Source organism: Rhinopithecus bieti, unplaced genomic scaffold (genome assembly GCF_001698545.2).
Source record: "Rhinopithecus bieti isolate Rb0 unplaced genomic scaffold, ASM169854v2 scaffold_8783, whole genome shotgun sequence".
Classification (NCBI taxonomy): domain Eukaryota; kingdom Metazoa; phylum Chordata; class Mammalia; order Primates; family Cercopithecidae; genus Rhinopithecus; species Rhinopithecus bieti.
Window position 1 is genome coordinate 1,310,121 of NW_016806197.1, and position 18,860 is coordinate 1,328,980.

Genomic DNA, 18,860 nt, shown 5'->3' on the forward strand with positions numbered 1-18,860 from the left:
CCGCCCCCGCCGCCGCCGCCGCCGCCGCCGCCGTTGCCGCTGCCGCTGCGCCGACCCTGCACCTGGGCCGCTCCGGGCTCCAGCCCAGGCCCATCCGCCGCCCTCCCCTCCACCCAGAGACAGGCATGCCCGCCCTTGGAGGAGAAAACGCGGGAGAGACAGACCGAGGAGGCATTTTTGCAGTGCAAGGAAGGAGGGGCCAAAAAGTAAAAAGCATAATAAACACCCAGACTATTTTATATACATGTATAACAAACAAAACCGGAAGAGAAAAGGGGCGATCATGAGATCTCGTTTATACTGTGGTGGTGTTTCGTTTTGTTTTGTTTTAAAGAAGGGTGAAGATGCCTGACGCACCAAAACTGCACTCGTGAGGTTTTACCACCCTGAGATGACCTACACGGCAGCGGTGGACAGCACCTGCCTCGTCTTCTCCTCTTTGATAAAAAGAGAGAGAGAGTCCCCTTTCCTTTCACTTTCTCTCCCCAAAATAGCTGCCTAAAGAGATCCACGGAAACTTTATTTCCTGGGAGCGACCTGAGAGAAAACAGAGGCACCAGGTTCCATCAGGGGACGACACCGTGCTCTGGAACCCTGTTTTTCTTGGCCATATTAAAGTCATTTGGAAACAAACAAATCAACTCTGAAATGGGAAGGAGGGGGAAAGAAAACCGTCTCCAGGAAAAAAATAATTATATTGACAGCTTCTGAAACTAACAGACTGGATAGCAAAGCCAAAAGAAAAGTATCCTCAAAGTAACCTTGGAAATAAAAGCATCGGGAAGGAGCAGAGGGAGAGGGGGACGTCCGCTGAGGAGTGGCGAGAGGCCCCGGCCGAGTCAGGTCGCGGGCCGGCGGGCGGACTGGGAGCAGATCGGGGGCCCAGCCAGCAAGGCCGCCGAGCCAGGCCCGGCCGCGTACCCAGGCTTTGACGGCTGCCATTCAGGGTGGACGATGCCTAAAGATTCCACCGCTAATATTTTTTTTATTAATATTTTTATTTTTTATTTCTGGACTGACTCAGATAAAGGAATTTAGAAAGACTGAGCACCAGCCGCTGCACTTCTCTGGACTTCTCTCCTCAATCCGTTGCCAACTTTGATTGAATGGGTGCTGTGGATGTGATTATATAATACTGCCATTTCCAAGCAGTGTTTTTGGTAGGTTTTAATAAACAGACTTTTCAAAAGACGGCAATATAGAATTGTTAGATCCGTTGTTGATCTAAAATATTTGCTTTATATTTTCATTAAATGACTTCTTTTAATATTTTATTCAGAATACTTATGAACTGCTGCAAAACGGTAATTTATTTTTCCCCAGATCTTGTATTACGTGTTTTTTTCAGACGAGCACAAATCAAAATGAAATGAAAATATGGACAGTTGTTAGGTAATAAGGGTATCTTTTGATGTGATTATTTGATTGTAATTTAATTTGAGTAGTGATTCCGTAAGAGCTGATCGAGAAAATAAATTTGTTAGAATGAAATAGTCTGTGTCTGATGCGTAAACACTGTGTGGGAAGAAAAGAGTTCTTTAAGAAATATTTTTTTACTAATGAAAATCCTTAAGTAATAGCGTTGAGGAAGTAGAGCCTGCTCCACTTAAGGTACTTTTGGAAATCTAGAGTAAAGCATAGGCATTGCTGAGACAGCTAGTATTTTAACATAGTAGTCACTCCTCGTTAATCCATAAATTCACAGTATTTTTCTCTCCCTTAATTTTAGTGGATGTCTTTAGTGTTTTTAGGTGAGATTGCCTAAATATTAACCCTTTTCTTGGAGATACCTGTGTTTCTTATCGGAAGATTGAACGATATCACCAGTAAAAATGAGCCAACTGGTTATTAATGGTTAATACAGCCCCTCCCCCAAGTTCAGCTTCTTTTTTCTTCTCCTGCCCCCCTCCCAACATGTTCCTCTTTTCTCTTTTTCTCAAGACTATAGTTGTTGAGTCGCCTATAAGTCTTATAAAATGTTTTGATATCAATTACTTCCCGTCAATAACTATATGTAATTAAATTTAAATTATTAAGCTTTTGGGGTTTTCGTCCCCCTGTAATGAAAGAATATAGTTCTAAAATCCTGATTATGGTCCACACTGCATATCGTCTGTGCAATTACCAACTCAGACTTAAGGTTCTATATTTCTGTGTTTTTGTCTCTCCCCAGTATGATTCTATATCTTCTTTACTGGTGCTGGGGATTTTAGTTTTTAGGTCACCTTTTACATAAACCTTGCAGAGTGGTCACATTGATCAAGTTAATGTTTCAATATTTACAATGTGGGGAAATGAAAGTGTAATGCCTCAGGTTGTGAGTACTTAAGACGCTAAAGGCTCTGCTTAGTTGAGTCCCTATATATTGTACTTAAAAAAAAAAAGTATTTAGCAGTTTTAGAGCAATGATTTTATAGACCAATTTCCCCCAATCTCACTTAGCTGTCACTCACTTTTTTTCCTCCTTCTCTCATCTTCACTCCCTCTCCCTGTGATATCAATGCAGGGGTTAAAAAACCCAGAAAACTGTGAGAGCAGCAAGGAACAGTTATTTCTCCCAGACAGGCCCTGTGTCACTTTCATAAATCAAGCCCAGCCAGATGGCCATGTATTGGGTTGCATTATTTTAAACACCAAATCGTACTAAAAATCACAATCATTTTGATTTGTGAAATCTGAAAAAGGCCACATATATTAAACAGAGAGAAGAAAAAAAATGAAGACAAGAAACCACAATTTACTTTTCTTTGCCTTCTTGTTCCCTATTTCTCTTGCTGCTGTAATCCCTATGCCCAGCAAATTTACAACCTGGAGTGGGGTGGGGAGAAGTTCACCATTTTGGGGGTGTCTAGAGAGGCAAGCAAAGAAGTCCTCATGGAAAGCTGAGGACTGGTCAGGTTGTTTTTATGTGGTGGATACTACTGGCACGTGAGATGGAATCTTGTTTTTCCTATGGGAATGGTGGTGGTTGATTAGACAAGTAATGGGTCTATTAAAAAAATTTGGGGAGGTATCTACTTACTTGATTTAGCTGACAACAAAAGAGCTAACATTAGATTTCACACTGTTTTCTATTAAAAAGCAAACTTTGCTGATTACTTTGGAAGAATCCCTGATTTGGGGATAGCAGAGTAACTTTTAATTGGAGAAGCTAGGAAAGCAAACCCATTTTGTTTCGTTATTTGCATTTTATAAAGTGAGCTAATGCTTGCACTCCATTTTTTTAATCAACCCTTTGAATGTAATTACAAAATGAAATTCATGGTTGAAAAACAAAAGAGGGCAGATATAACTGAGAGGTTTTGTGCTAAGGCTTATATTGTTACACATGTAAATAATGAAAATATTGTTATATATCACCAGATCTTTTTAATGAATTTGGTCATTGTGTTCCTTTGCAGCGCAAGTGTCTTGTGCTTCGTAAAGAGCCCATTTGTTTCCTTCATTTCAATCCAACCCCCCCACCCCTTCCAACCCAAAGGAAAGTGACAAAGTTCTGTTCCATCAGCCTTGCTAATCCCAAGCTAGGCCCACTTACAGTTTACAGTCTCCTGTGGCTCTTGATCAGTTGTCCAAGCCTCCGTCGGTCACCTCACCGCCACAACCATTTTCCCCTGGCAAGTCTGTGCGATAAATCATTCAAGGTGTATTGAAAATAGTCACTTTGCTGTTGTTGCTCTGCATTTTTTTTTTTTTTTAGTACTTAGCCAAGGACTACTTCTTTGTTCCAGATAGAACTGTTCATTATTGATCTTAGCGATTGCCTCTGCTGCCCTGTAGCCTCCAGTGTTTGCTCATGACCATGCTCATAATCTGTTTTGTATGAATGGTTTTGAACATTCAGAGAATAATTGGTTCTAATATTAAATGCAGTATATACTATTGATAGTTTTATCGATAAGTGTAATATTTTAAATAATTTTAACAATTAAATTTGTTTTTTAAATTATATATTTGTAAAGTATTTATCCTGTTGAAAGCAACAATATATTGTTGTATTTATTCGTTTATTTTGTAATAAATGATCAACCTCTTCAAGCTAAATCAAAATGATACTTTTATATATTTATACAAAAATGTACTTTAAGAGATGGGCATATTTGCACTAATTTGTATGTAAATTGAGTAAAATCCATTAATAACTTGTAGCTTTCAGTACTAAATTGAAGGAAGAAACATTCTCTCCACATGGAGTTTAGTTTGCCCAAGTTCCAGGGTAATTAATCAACTCTAAAATGGATGCAACAAGTATTGGCACTGGATGCAGACTTGAAATTAATTATTTAAAAGGTGGACCTGATTGTTTTTTTAAGGCAGAAAGACAGAAATTAAAGAATTTGCTTCTTTCATGAAATGCACGTGGCTGGCTGCAACGATCAGAGCAGATGCTGTGTTTCAGTGATATCCTAATACCTGACTGTGCTCAGACATCTATGTTGTGAAAGGGAGTTGTAATAAGAGTTGGGCGTTTGCGGTGACCCAGAAGCAAGGTGATGTGAAAAAAGAAGAGTTGTGCTATACTGAAGAAAAAACTTTAGATGATCCATAAAATGACTGTGAGTGGAGAAACCCTTTGTCCTAGTCCAGCTACTAAGAGCATAAGCAATCAGCACAGGTGTTGTTGTTGTTGTTGTTGTTGTTGTTGTTGTTGTTGCTGCTGCTGCTGCTGCTGCTGTTAAGAGTGATGCATTTGAGAAGTGTGAGGCAACCCCTCAGGCTCTCCAAGTTCTGTAGGTCAGTTGGTCATCTCAGCTCCTCAGGGCTGCTGGTCTGAGGGCCTGAAGTTCACCCATGTGACCTCCTGGGTGCGGGATCCCCATGGCAGGCTTGACATTGATTTCAATAAGGAAAGCAGAGGGCTCTGCGTTTGCATCCTGAACTTTGCAGCCTAGGAAAGGAAATAGTGCGCTGGCTGGAGGAGCTGGGGGTGGGGGCAGCGGAGATAGCAGGACGGGTACTTGTGTAATCAGATTCTTTGATTTTGTTAGCCTGGCTCATGGCCTATTAATTAGATTACTCTCTCTTTCATTCTTGATTTCACATCCGTGTTTGTTCCTGTATCCTAAAATGTGGGCGCGAGCTTGGCGAGCAGGAGCCTATGATGTCACTGCCGGCCAGAGGCGGCCGCCTGGCCTTCTGGCGGGCTGTGGGCTGCGTTCTTGATGAGTCCGGTCTTCCTCAAGGAAGAGTTGGCTCTGGAAGTGACCTCAGAGGGGTCTGGGAAGAGGGCAACAGTCATTCTCGTGGCGGCACGATGTGTGCGCTGGTGTGTGCGCTTCCGTGCCGTGTGCATGTGGGTGCGCGTGAGCGGAGGGGAATGCGGAAATTCGCAGTCTGGACCCCGAAGCCCTAGGGGTACAGGCGACTGGGTCAGGTGGAAGGCCTGCCTCCGGTGAAAATCCGGGATCAGAAGAGGCGGAGGGGGAGGGGGACCTGAGGCAGCCGGGCGTCCAAAGCTCGCTTCTCTCCGGGGGGGAGGGCAGGGCTGGGCGCGGAGGTGGGGCGGTGGCGGTCGCGGTGGGGCGGCCGGGTCCCTGCTCGGCCCGGCACGGCCGGGCGGCCAGACTGTGGCAGCTGCTGCGGGTCCCACAAGTTGTTTTCCTCGTGGCGACCATTCAGCAAAACGCACGAACCTTTCTCAAAGATTTAAATTTCGCGGATGAATTACCATACACCGGTTGCTTAGCAACTAAATTCAAGCAGGGCTAAGAATATGCAAGCTTTTGTATTCTCATTAATAAAATGCCACTCTGACACAGCAACCCGACTTTGGATCACTGCAACTTCTGTAAAAGCCGTAGGAGAATACAAACCGATCCTGCCTTTCAATTACAGATCAAAATGGCTTGAAACGCGATGTTTTGTTCATCTATCTTCCTAAAAAGCGATGTAAAAAATAACGGCTTTCAAGAGCAGTAGTAAATTCTTTTTTTTTAAATGGAGTTGTCTACCGGGGTTACTGATAATTGTCAACTGAACCCTTTTGAAACACAGGTTTAAATAAACCTTTTCATAAACATTTCCACTCTCTCCCTCAGTCCCTCCTACCCTCTGATCCTGTTCTTCCCCAGCCTCATAATAACAATTATTATTATTATTATTATTATTCTGGAAACACTCAGGCCTGGGGAACCCTAGAGGCTAAAGGGCAGTCAGCAGAGTAATGAGCAAATCTGGGGGCTGGAGAAAGTCCAAGGAATTGAGGAGCCAGGGAAAGGGAAACTTCTGAAAGTTTTCTTGGAAGGTTGAGGGAGTTGCTGGAGGCTGGAGTCGGCTCAGGTTCCAGAGGTTCCGGCGATAACTTTCTGGGGGGCTTGTGGAAAGAAAGGTAGAAATGCTTGTGGGTCTCTGCGCGACAGTTTGCGGATTTTCCGTTCTGGGGGTGCATCCTCCTCCCGGGAGAGTTGAGTTGCCGCCCCCGCTGCTGACGGTGGAGTTCAGAGGGGCTGAGTTCAAGGCCTGGCTGACCCGGACTCTCTCTGAAATCCACCTCTCTGCTGCCCAGGGCCATGGAGTCCTGGAGCGGAGGACCAAGTAAAGACGGATCTGGACCCGTGACCCCTTGGGTCTTCCAGGACTGTGGCCCAGCCCACAGACTAGGGCCTGAAATTGATGTGGGGGACGTACTCTTGTTTGTCTTCCCGAAGGATGCGCCGCGTGGAAGGAGATGCGCAGACTGGTTCCAACTCATAACCTTTCGCTGGGGTCCCCATGTGCGGGCAGAAGAAGTCAGAGCGGAACAGTCTAGTGCACTGGCAGGGCTCATTGTTTGGGAAGACACCGAGGTCTAGGCCGCTGGGATTGCGGAGCGGAGGCAAGGCCGGAGGCGGCCGGCGGCTTTGTGGAAGTTTCGCGCCGCCAGGCCCTGCGCGTCTCACTGGGCGGTGGAGTTCTTGGGTAGCCCCCGGCGCTTGGCCCACGCCTCCGCTTCCCGCGTGTGGGAAACTCGAGCACCCTACAGGCACCGGGGTAGACTGCCTGTGTCTGGCCCGGTGACGGTCACTCCCCCAGGCCCCGTCTCCACCCGAGGACTGCAGGCCTAGGCCTACGGGGAAATCCCGAGACCGCGGTGTGCGGGCCCCGGCAGCAGGGCAAGGCAGGGACTGTGGCCAGTCCTCCCGCCAAGGAGATCGCACGCCGGCTTCGCTTCTGAAGCTGCAAACGGAGGCAGTGGTCAGCCTTAGAAAGATCCAGGGACAAAGACGGAACCCCAGATTAATCCCCATAAGATTCCTGGGGAGCCATTTCCCCTTCCCCCCTCACTTTGGCAAACAGGAGAACTTTAGAGGTGCCGCGTCCCCAAGTCAGCCTGGACTTTTAAACCCCACAACAGACTCCATTAAACCCGATTTCTTTCTAGTGAGTAGCAAGAAACAGTGGAACTTAAACAAACCATAAGTGGAAATATTTGATGTATTATAACATGCTCAGAGGCATTAGAGTTCGTTTTTTTTTCTTCCAGCAAAACATACATAATAAACAGGGAGCCATTTATTTACAAATACAAATGTCCTAGACAAGCCACATTCCATGTATGTAATTCATTAATGGAATTTGTTCCTTTTTTCTTCCTTTGGAAACAGAAATTTTAGCTTTTAAAATGGCTTGGTCTTGGGGAGGGGTGGGTAGGAGAGTAGTTTACCTGTTCTTTGAAAAGGGAGCAGAAGTGTCCAGCCAATTCCTGCTTTGAAAGAATGCTAAACAATATAAAATAACCTTTTAAAATAGAGAGGCTTTTGTTTTCTTTTTTACTCTTCAGAAAAGAAGTTTCTTAGTTGTAGTTGCTGTCACCAGAATTGCCCAGTGGAAATGGGTTGGTAATATCCCCCTAGTTGACAAGTGTGTGTGGTGTATGTGTGCACGCACGTGCATGTGAACAAAATTGCATTTTAAATGCCTTAAGCTGGATGGGAATATACGAAAATTGTATCTGTAAAATGTATTCAGTTGCCACAGTTTTAGAAATGTCTGTGGAAATGTGCCCACCAGCCTGCCTTCTTCCTGAGAGTTTATATCTAGGTAGATTGTTAGGTGATGACTTCCTAGTCACCGGTATGGCCAGGATCAGTTACCTGGTGAAACTGAGTCTGGTCTTTAATTCAAGAAGTTTTCTCTAAGGGAATCCCCTTTCCCTATAAGTTGATAGAGGGGTGTTGTTTGAGGGAGAGTTGTCCAGAGGAAGGTGGTGGAATCAAGTGTGAATTATCTATGTGACTCAATGAGCAGTGAATAAATATGAAAAGTGCAGAATACACCTGAGGTATGTCTGGGGCTTTGTAAGGTCCCAACACTAGACATGATTACATAGTACAAAAAGAATGATCACTGCTGCCCATGTTTCATTATTGTAGCTACAAAATAATGGAATGAACATTGAGAGGGAAGCAAAAATATTTTTACATTTTTTTTCTTTTAAAGAAAAGAAACAAGAGGTGTTCTGATGAGCTTCCTGGGAGACCACACATTAGCTCTGTCCTCCAGGACTGCCTCTCCGCATAAGTCAAGCCCATTTAGTCGGCTGGAACATTGTACACTGAAATAGAATAGGTGTTCATTTCAAATAATTTTCCCTGAGCCAGCAATAAAATAAAAGATGTCAAAACCCACCACCCTCACTGTATCCAGGTTTAGACAGGGAAACTTTGAGGTGTGAGTGGGGCTAGCCAGATTTGTTCCTTTCTGCTCCTATCAAGGTCTCAGAAGGAGGGTGAGTCTTTGTTTCACTTACATTTCCAAGGTTGACTACTCTCCTGCAGAGTTAAAAAAAAAATTAAATAGGTCTAATCAGAAAGTATAGTATCACCCAGAAACTGACCAAATGAAAAGAAATGTCTTAGTAGCTTGGTCTTGAGAATCTTTAGGTGACAATAGTGAAAAAACCATCGTAGAACAAAACAACATCTACGAACTATTTTAAAGTACCATTTCATGGGGAGAAATCTTTCAAATTTCAAAATTGCTCAGGCAAGCCTACTGATTCTACTTTGTACGCCTTAAAGATTTCTGCCAAGCAGGGCTTTAAAAACGTTTCCCTCCTGAAAGAAGGTCTTTAACTCTTCCAAGAACTATTTAATAGTTGTCCTGAATGTTTTTAACAAGAGAGGGATGTTAAGTGAGTAGCCTTGAGTCCCACACAGTCTGGAGGAGTAGAAGTGGTGGACACTCAAAAGGCACGGAGCAGCCTCCACCTGAAACGGGCTTTCTGCTTTTCAGTGAGGAGGGGCGGCCAAGGTCAGCAGTATTTACATATGTACCTGATCCCAGGGGCTTTCCTCTATTTATCAAAGAGGAGGGACTGCAGGTGAGGGGGTGGAAGTGAGGGGAGAGAAAGACCAAAAGAGAGATCAGTTACCTTTCCCCTTTGTTCCTGGGCCTTGAACTGGGGCTTCAAGGAGGAGAATAAAAGCCCCCAGGGAATGAAGCTTCCACCTCCATTTGCATCATCCTGACACCCCCGCCAGAAAACCAAGTGCTGGCTGATTTGGGGCAAAATGGTAACTTGAGGAATCCCAGTGTGAGTGTGTTACATAACATACAGAATCCTCTGTGGGGAGAGGTGCACTCACTTGATTTTCTCCAAATGACTGTGTGCAGGCGGAAAGCCTTAGAAAGAAGGAATGAAGACAGGTTAAATAGGAAGACTGTGGGGAAATGGGGAAACGTGTAGCCATATATGACAGGGCACATGTAAGCTTGTGTGCAGGTAAAGTTATACCTCCACCCTCTGTGTGCCAGAGCATCCTTCAGAGATCCTGCCTAGAGCTGCACCTTGGCTAAGTAGGAGTCCATACTTTACAATGGTGGTATGGTGGGGGCAGTGGTACCCAAGACTACTGGGACCTGGTTGTCTTGTGGGGCAGTAGGAGCCAGGTTAGTTCACGACTGTGTCATCCTCAACCAGCTCTTTTTGTCAGAACCCTCAAATCTTTAGCCTGGGCGGGCAGGTTACCCCCTCCTCTGTGCGCCCTGCTGTGCCCACCGCAGTCGCCCTGTGGTGGCAGGAGAGCTACTCATTCAGCAGTAGCAGTATTGCGCCGCTGCAGCATCCCGAGGTCACATTCAGAAAGCCGGTTCTTCCAGGACAGCATCGCCCCAATACTGCAGGCGGGGCTAACCGTGCTTATCTGCCCCAGGCACGGAGGGGAGATTGTCACCAACGGAAAAGAGCCTTGCAGAAGGGGAGCTGAAAGAGGGCGGTTGATCCTGGGCAGATCCCCTGCGCCAGGCCCTCTCTGCTGGGGGCGAGCCGGGAGGGAACCGAGGGGTCCGGGAGGGGGAGCTGCTGAAAGCGCGCAGGCTGACAAGCCTATAACAAAGGCTTCCTGCAAAACTAGTACTAAGGATCTTTAAAGGATCACACACCTTGCAGGCGTGTCCCCAGCTCCCGGGACGCAGAGCCAGCTGATTGTTCTCCCGGGCTCCGCAGATGTGCCCGGGTCGTCAGAGGTGTGGGGCTGGATGTCCAGCGTCTCGGCCTCGGCCCCTGCGCTCCCAGAGGCCTGCGCGGGTAGGGGTAGATGCCCGCGCCTGGGCCCGCGGGTCTTTGGTCATGGCTGTTCCCCGGGAGGCTCAGTTACGCGGCAGCCTTGCTGGGCAACATGCCTCGCCCTTGGTTAATCCGGGAAGGTCGCGGGCTGCAATCTGGCCTGACGAGGCAGGCCCTGAAGTTTCCCCGCTGGGCGAGCAGAAGAGCGTTCGAGAAGCCGGGAGCTCTGGTGGGGCTGGCGGGGCGTCTGAGTCACCTGAGCTACAGAACGGACGCCCCACGGACAAGCTGTGAGCACTTACAGCGGCTAGTTGGGCATTTCCCAGCAGCCAAGGCTGCGCACTCCGCCCCCGCTGAGGTCCCCTTTGGTTCCCGAGGACCCAGCTCCTCCCGCCCCTCTACTCGGCGCCCCTTGCCGCCATAGAATCCTGGGGCGACCCTGGGCCCCGACCTCCAGCTGATGGGTAGGAATTGGTGGGAAAGGATTGGCGCCCCAGCACCGGGAGAATGGAAGAGTTGAAATCAATGCAGGAGAACAATTGGGAAAAAGTAAGAAAAAATCACGCGGATGACCTCCAACTTCACCCCCACACCCCCACGGGATTCTGAAGGCTCCTGCGCAGGTCCTACAGGCGTCTAGGAGTTGGTGGGAGAGGCGCTGTTCTGGCACCTCGCGATCTCAGGAGTGGGGCTCAGGGCAGAGCAGGCGGCAGTGAGGAGCTCAGGGCCCGAGTTCAGGTCTAGGAGCAGGTGCAGGAACCCATCAGGCAGGAGTGTTGCTCGTCCCCCGACGAAGTGGGTGGTGAGAACACAACTCTGGGAAAGGGGTAGGCGTGGATGTAAAATATAGTCAGTGACTGTTCCCCTACTTCTTGGTGTCCCCTTTCTTGAACTCAGCCCAGGAGAAGCTCTGTAGCATCGCTGCAGACCTCCAACTTCCAGCCGCGGGCACCCACCGGCCAAGCCTCCCAGAGCCCAGGTCTGCCAAAGTTGGTTCAAGCCCTCAGGCCAGACCTCCAGACAACTTCCCTATCCACCCCCTACCCCCGCTGACCTAGGGTGGGCTAGGGCTTCCACCTCCCAAATGGCTGCTGCCTTGGGGCCTGCTCTGAAATTCCAGCCGGCGGGTCTGGCTTCGGCGGAGGAGGGGGAGGCAATGAGTGACACAAGCCCCCACCCCTGGCTACAAACAGTGCAAATGAGATGCATTTAGGCTGATCACGCTACTGTATTTTATGCAACTTAACGTGTCTATGTCTTGTCAACTCTTCTAGTCAGGAAGAATAGCAGAAAAAAACTTCAAAGATTTTCTATGTGTGTGTGCTTTCCAACTATAATTCCATATAGGGCGGTGGGGTGAGGGTGGGGCAGGGAGACTTGCTGACATGAACAACATTATATAAACCCTCCTAAAATGCAGTCTTAAGACACAAAGAAAGAAGTGAAAACAGGTGGGGATGGTGGTGGTATTACCTTAGACACCTAGGGGTTCAAAAACCTCAGTGCAATGAAATGGGCCTGGGGTATTCTCCCCTTGGTGCCTCCCTAGGGACAAGCCTCTTTGGCCTGGGCTATGGCTGCTGGTAAGAGACCTTGATGAAATTAAGTGGATTCTGGCTGGGAAAAGTTTAAAGCTGTAATATTTCTTTTAAAGAAACAAACTCATTTATATTTATTTGGGTACAGGGGACAGGTCCTGAGCAATGTGTAGGTCCACCTAGGGGAGTGTCAAGGGTGCCGTAGGAGGGGATAGGTTTTCTGACACAAAGGAGGCCCTGTATGGGCGATGGAGTGTCTGTTCTCCTCTGTTTGTCCATTTTCAAACAAGTTGTAAGTAGAGGAAGCTTGCCTCCAACTCTCACCAGACTCTCCCACCAGGTGTCCCGGGAACTGAGTGATGTGGGTCTCCTGTAAGGTAAGTGGAACAGGTGCCAGGTTCTAGGAGACAAATAGCTTCTGGTATTGTGCCCCAGTCCTGCTTGTGCAGTTCCCCATGCACTTTGGGAGAGCTCTGGAACTCCCTGTAGGACAGCTGGACAGGATCACAGAGTCAATAAACCCAGAGCCAGCACCACCGCCAGCCCTTCAGGCTTCTTTGCCTCTGACACCAGAAAGGGGAACAACTGATTGTCTCTGCCCTGTTCAGGGACTCTGCCTCCCCCCACCCCCATAAAGGCTTAATGGTAGGCAGAGCCCAAGCTGAACTTGTTTGCTGGGAGTCCTTGCTGGGAGTCCTTGCTGGAGGCAGCCTCTTGTCCCCTCTTTCAAGGGGTGTCCAGGGTCAGCTGGAAATTTGCTTGAGGGGAGCCTCTGGGTCCTCTGAGTTCTCAGGGTGCCTCTTGGTGCCCCAGAACAGAAACAAAATTGTTGTGGACACCTGAGGCTGTCCTCTTTAGAACTAGCTCTGGGGTCGACTGTCCACTTAGAGAAAGTGACTAGCTTCACCTTCAGGACTCAGGGCCATCACACATAAGCTGCCCACAGTCTGGGCCAAGCCAAAGAGGCTTGTCCCTAGGGAGGCACCACAGGGAGAATACCACAGGCCAATTTCATTCCACTGAGATGTTTGAACCCCTACGTGTCTAAGATGATACCATGCCATCCTGTTACCTGTGCAGGATTCCTTCCCTGTTGTATTTCTTGGCACTGCCTGAAGTGTGAGCTGCTCCACTGCAGGGCAATTAACTCTGACAAATAGAAATGGGGAGGGGGGATCATGTGCTTCACATCAAGAGAAGAGGCCACCCAGTGCTCAAAAAGTATCAAAACTTTTCGCTGCTTAGCAGAGGAGTGTGCTTGTCACTAGCAGCTCAGGTTTCTGCCATGCAGCCTGGGCATTTCCATACCAGCCTGGTAAACACATCAGAACCAGATGCTGCTGCTGCTGCTGCTGCTGCTGCTGCTGTAGGCTTCCACCTAGGAAGGAGGTGAAGGGGAAAGATCCCAAGCCAGGGACTTGAAGTTCATTGTTCCAAACACTTCTTGTGTCCTGAAGAGCTGAACTATGGGACATCGAGCAGAGATGACCTATATCAAGATGAGCTGCTGGCTCCTCCAAGAGCCCAGCTGCCCCCTGCCTGCTTCATGGTGACTAAAGAATTCCTACTAACTGCCCCCTCCTTTCTTCTCATGGACTCCAGCAGGAATTTATTCCCTTCCTCCCTCCAGGCCTTCTCCTCCTATTCCAGAATGAACGGGACTTCCATGTGGGATAAGAAGGGGTGTCAATCAAGAGGCAAGGAGGGTTGGCAAATCGTCTTCAGTAATAAATAAACCCGGCTACACAGTAGCCTTTACACCAATATACTGTTCTCAGTAACCTTTTCTTTTCAGTCACGTAACTTATGACAAGCTAAAGGCATTTCAACCCATGAGCAAAAAGAAAATTCAAAACATAGGCCTAATTCTTTCTTTCTCTTTGCTGTCTGGATTCCCCATTCTTCATTTCCTCACCTTCGAAACATCCCAATAGCCATTACCCCATCTGAAGAATTAAAACACTTGTTCCTTAAAATCTTCCAGGGTCTGCCAGATTGTCAGAGTAACTGAAGAGAGAAAGCACCCCTGCCCCATCCCAGTTCTGCATCCAAACCAAGTACCATATATTGTGTAACCACCATCATCAATTACACTTTGCATAACTTGGCAGAGCCAGAAAGGAAGACTCCATTATTAACCAGCAGTAGCAATAAACTTTACTGAGAAAAATAAGTTCAACATTGACCATGAATACCTACTGGAGAACCCTTTGAAAACATAACCTCTGCCTTTTTTAACCTCCTATTTTGGGGAAGGAGTGCGGTAAAAATGTTAGGTAGCAGAATTTTAAAACAGCTTGATTACCTCAATCGGGTTTGGAGTCCTCAACTCCAGTCATTAGTAATAAAGTCATTAATAGTCATAATTGGTACTTAATTGCTTGATCTGATTGGTGCTTTATTCCTGACTCCTTTTAGTTTCATGGAGAGGTACAGGTGGTGCAGTCAGTAAATGGAAGCCAGCCATTTGCAGGCAACTTTTCAAGCACAAGGGAAAGTACCTTTGTTATATTTGCAGACATGTGTCTCACACATTTCCCCCCTGCTTTTGGTAAACTATCTAAAAATAAACATTACAGATCTGGGTTTTAATTTCTCCAGATGGGATCATAAAGTACCTAGGAGGGGTGTGTGTGTGTGTCTGTGCGTGTGTGTCATATAGAATTGAGGTCACATGGCTGCTGGTCACACTGCAAGTCAAAAAGAAACTCAGTGCTCAATGCGAACGCAGAAAGAACTGAACAATTGAACCGCTAGTGGAATCCAGTATCTGGGCAAGTTCACTTCATTCCTTCGCAGGAAGAGGGTCAGCAGCGGCCAACGAAAGTTTCCCCTTCTCTTTGAAGAGGGAGGTGATGAGACCTGCCAGACCTTCCCACGCGCGGGCCGCCTGGGTTCTGGGGCTTTCGTGACCTCTTCCCTCATCGTGTTCCCCACCCCCGAACACACACACACACACACACACAATCTTCCTTACTCGGGAAACTTGGTTTCAACCTGGCTCCCCTTTTCAAAACCCCCTGAAGAACTTCCCCTGCAGGGATGCCCTGCGCCCACCGGCTGCGCCCTCCCTCTCCTATGCCTGCGCCTCCTGTCCGCTCCCCGGTGCTCTGCACTCACCCGGCACGGTCCTTCCATTCCACACACAGACAGGAAACCGGCCTCTTCGGGACAACATTTGAAACCACATTTTATCAACATCATCAAAGACCAGAGCACACACTTCGGGCTCTGAGCTCCGGAGCCCGCTTCTTGCAGAAAACCGGGTATGGGGGAAGGGCGGCAGGGGCGAGAAATCCTGCTTCCAACTGCGATTTCAGCTTTCTTATGGAAATGAACGCGACGGCCCGTTCGCCCCGAGCCCCCCTCCCGTTCCCAGCTCCTCTACAGCCTACCCTTTCCTCCTGCTAACCCCCGCCCTCCCCGTCCCCGAGTTCCCGCGGCGGTCAGGCTGGTGGGGACGCCCTCGCTCTGCGCCCAGGTCTCGGCGCGCGCGGAAACCCGGACCGTGGGCTCCCCTCCGCCCCGCGGGCCCGCGCACTGCATTAAATATTCATGGGGATGCTACTTTCTTAAAGGAGAACCTACGGCGCAGGAAAGTTCACAGCCAAGGAGAGGCACAAAAGAAGGTCTCCGCGCTGGTTCTGGAGGGAGAGGAGACGCATCCCTTCTCCTGGACAGTGCGCGTCCAGACTGGCATTAAGGAGAGGACTAGGGGATGGGATCAGCTATCGTCAAGTCACTTATTTTAGAGGGGGTGGGAGAAGAGGTGAACTTGGTGCTGGAGAGAAAGCAGGCTCCCTAATCACCCGTTATTTTAAAATTAGCTGTCGCATCTGACGCCCTAGGGTCCCCAAGGGCCTTTTCATAAGAGAGTCTGTTTAATGTAATTGGCTTTGGGAGCGAGAAAGTTTGCCCTGTGTTTCTGGAAACACGCCCACGCAGTACGCTTAGGAAACTTTACACTGAACGATTGCCTTGGAGCGGCTAAAACCACAACAACCAAACCTGCACCTGCCCCATTCTCTTAAAAACAGAGCAGCGGCTGTGAGCACTGGGGCGGTAAGGGCGGAGAAACGGGCTGTCGTGTGCGTCCCAGCTCTCCAACCCGCAAGTCCGGGACCCCTTTCCGCCAGCGCACCGCTGTCACTTGCAGCCAGCGCTGGCTGCTTGAGCCCGCGGCCGGGTCGCCCGGCTTCTCTCCGGGAGAGTGGCCAGAGCCTAGGCGCGAGCCCAAGAGGGAGAGCGAAGGGAAAAGAAGGAAGTTCTCCGCCGGCCGCGCAGTTCCTCCCGTGAGCGCGCTGTAGCCCTGGGCCGGGCCGACCCGCGACTGGGCCAAGCGAAATGCCAGCCGACTCCCGTGCCCTGTGCCCAGCCCCGCGCGCGCACTCGCTCTCACACACATTCGTACTCACACCCCACGGTTCTTTTTGTTCCGGGCCAGGAGCACTTTGACAAGTGGTTAGAAAGTCTTGGGCGCCATCTAACGGGAGCAGCAAAAAGTTGACGCTGGGTGGAGGTTAGCATCAACCAGGAGCCCAGGACGGGCGGAGGAGGTCCTCTGTCCCACTCTCTGCACTCCCGGTCTTGACCCCCTGCTTCCCAATTACCACCACCAAAGACATACACACACACTCGAGAACTGCGGAGCCTCGGATAACCTCCTTGCCAGGGCCTGGGAGCAGCCCTGACTGCCCGCTCAGGGACCCTCCCCTGCGCCCCAGGCTTGCCTGCCTTCGGGCGTTCCCTAAGGCTCACAGAAGAGGAAGGGTCGTTTTGCGCCTGTCTTAATACGGCCCCGGTGTCCTGCAAGCTCTCGCTGGTTTTCCTTTGGCCTGGGATGGAAAGTCCGAAGAGGCCCGGGGCAGGCGCTTCTGCTTTTGGAAAGGAACAGCCACGGAATTAGGAGTCTGCAGCCAGAGGGGCTTTTAGAGGAGAGAGAGGGAGTTCAAAGAGGATAATGGCAAGGAAGCAATTGAGGACTTGGTCCAGCAGTGGCCCCAGGAGAGCTGAAACCTGTGGGTCTCCTGGGAGGAAGGGGTTGTGTCCTGAAGAGCTGTCCTGGGGATTGGGAGCTGCTGTTTGGAGGAGCATCACCAGTGGTGAAGCGCAGGAGGGACCTCTGGAGAGGACAAAGGAGCTGGACACAGGACAGAGGCACCGGAGGGACTCGCCCATCCAGAGGGGGCTGGAGCTTGAGGAGGTGCAGGCCTCCCCACCAGGATTCCCAGCCACTGTGAAGGCCAGTGGTCATGGGAGGTAATCGCGACCATGTACTCCTGTTGGGTCAGGGGCACTGGGTGGAGTCCGAGAAGTTAGCAGAACAGGAGTGCCCCTGGCCAGATATGAAAGCAGGAGAAGGGTGGAGAGGTGCCAGTAAGGCCCAAACCCCTTCACCTGGGACCCCACAGCTGCCGTTGGCCCTGGAGTTGAACAGTATTGGGGACTTATCTTTATACCTCCAAGCAAAGGGTGAGGCATCGGGAGGTAGCTGGGCAGGTGGTTTATTCCAGGGGAAGATGACAGATCTCACCAGTCCATGCTCAAATCTGTTAGAGGACTGAGGCCTTCTATCTGTCTTCCTGTGTTTATACACAGATTAGAATACCTATTCTTCCTCCGTCACGAATGTTATGGAGGTAGAACACGATGTCAGATGTTCAAAACACTTTTTTATAGTAGCAAAATATGTATGACATATAATTTACCATTTTTACCCTTTTATGTGCATAGTTCAGGGGCATTAAGTACATTTACATTGTTGTGCAACCATCACCATCGTCCATCTCCAGACCTTATTTGTCTTGCAGATCTGAAACTCACTACTCATTAAGTAATAATTATAATTCCCACTTTCCCCTGCCCCCAGCCCTTGGCAACCACCATTCTACTTTCTGTCTCTATGAATCTCACTACTCTAGGGACCCCATGTTAGTGGAATCGCACAATACTCATCCTTTTGTGACTGGCTTATTCACTTAACATCTTCCGGGTTCATCCATATTGTAGCATGTAGCAGAATTTCCTTCCCTTTTAAGGCTGAATAAGACCCCATTGTGTGTATTTACTACGTTTGGTTTTTCCCATTCATCTGTCCATGGACACTTGGGTTTGTTCCCACCTTTTGGCCATTGTGAATGAGGCTGCTGTGAATAAGGGAGGGCAAATGTCTCTTGGAGTTCTTGCTTTCCATTCTTTTCAGCATATACCCAGAAGTAGAATTGCTGAATCATAAGGTAATTTTCTTTTTTGTTTTTTGAGGAATTTCCTTGGTTTCCCCCAGAAGCAGCACCATTTTTCATTACCATCAGCTATGCACGGGAGTTTTAATTTCTCCACATTCTCACCAACACACCAACACTTGTTATTTTTTGTTTCTTTAGTAACAGCCATTCCAGCTGGTGTAAAGTGATATCTCATTGTGGTTTTGAAACATTTTTTTTATAAGAGCAAATGTACAAATACAATGAAATAAGACTTGGCAAATTAGCTACAAGTTTTAGCAGAATGGATATATCCCAATACTTATTATAAATCTCTTTTAACTTTTGTTTTGTTGGGTTGTGTTTTTGGTTTGTTTTGTGTTTTTTTGAGACAGAGTCTCGCTCTGTCATCCAGGCTGGAGTGCAGTGGTGCAATCTCGGCTCATTGCAACCTCTGTCTCCCGGGTTCAAGTGATTCTCCTGCCTCAGCCTCCCAAGAAGCAGGAACTACAGGTGCACACCACCACGCCTGGCTAATTTTTTGTATTTTTAGTAGAGATGGGTTTCACCATGTTGGCCAGGCTGGTCTGGAACTCCTGACCTCAGGTGATCTGCCCGCCTCAGTCTCCAAAG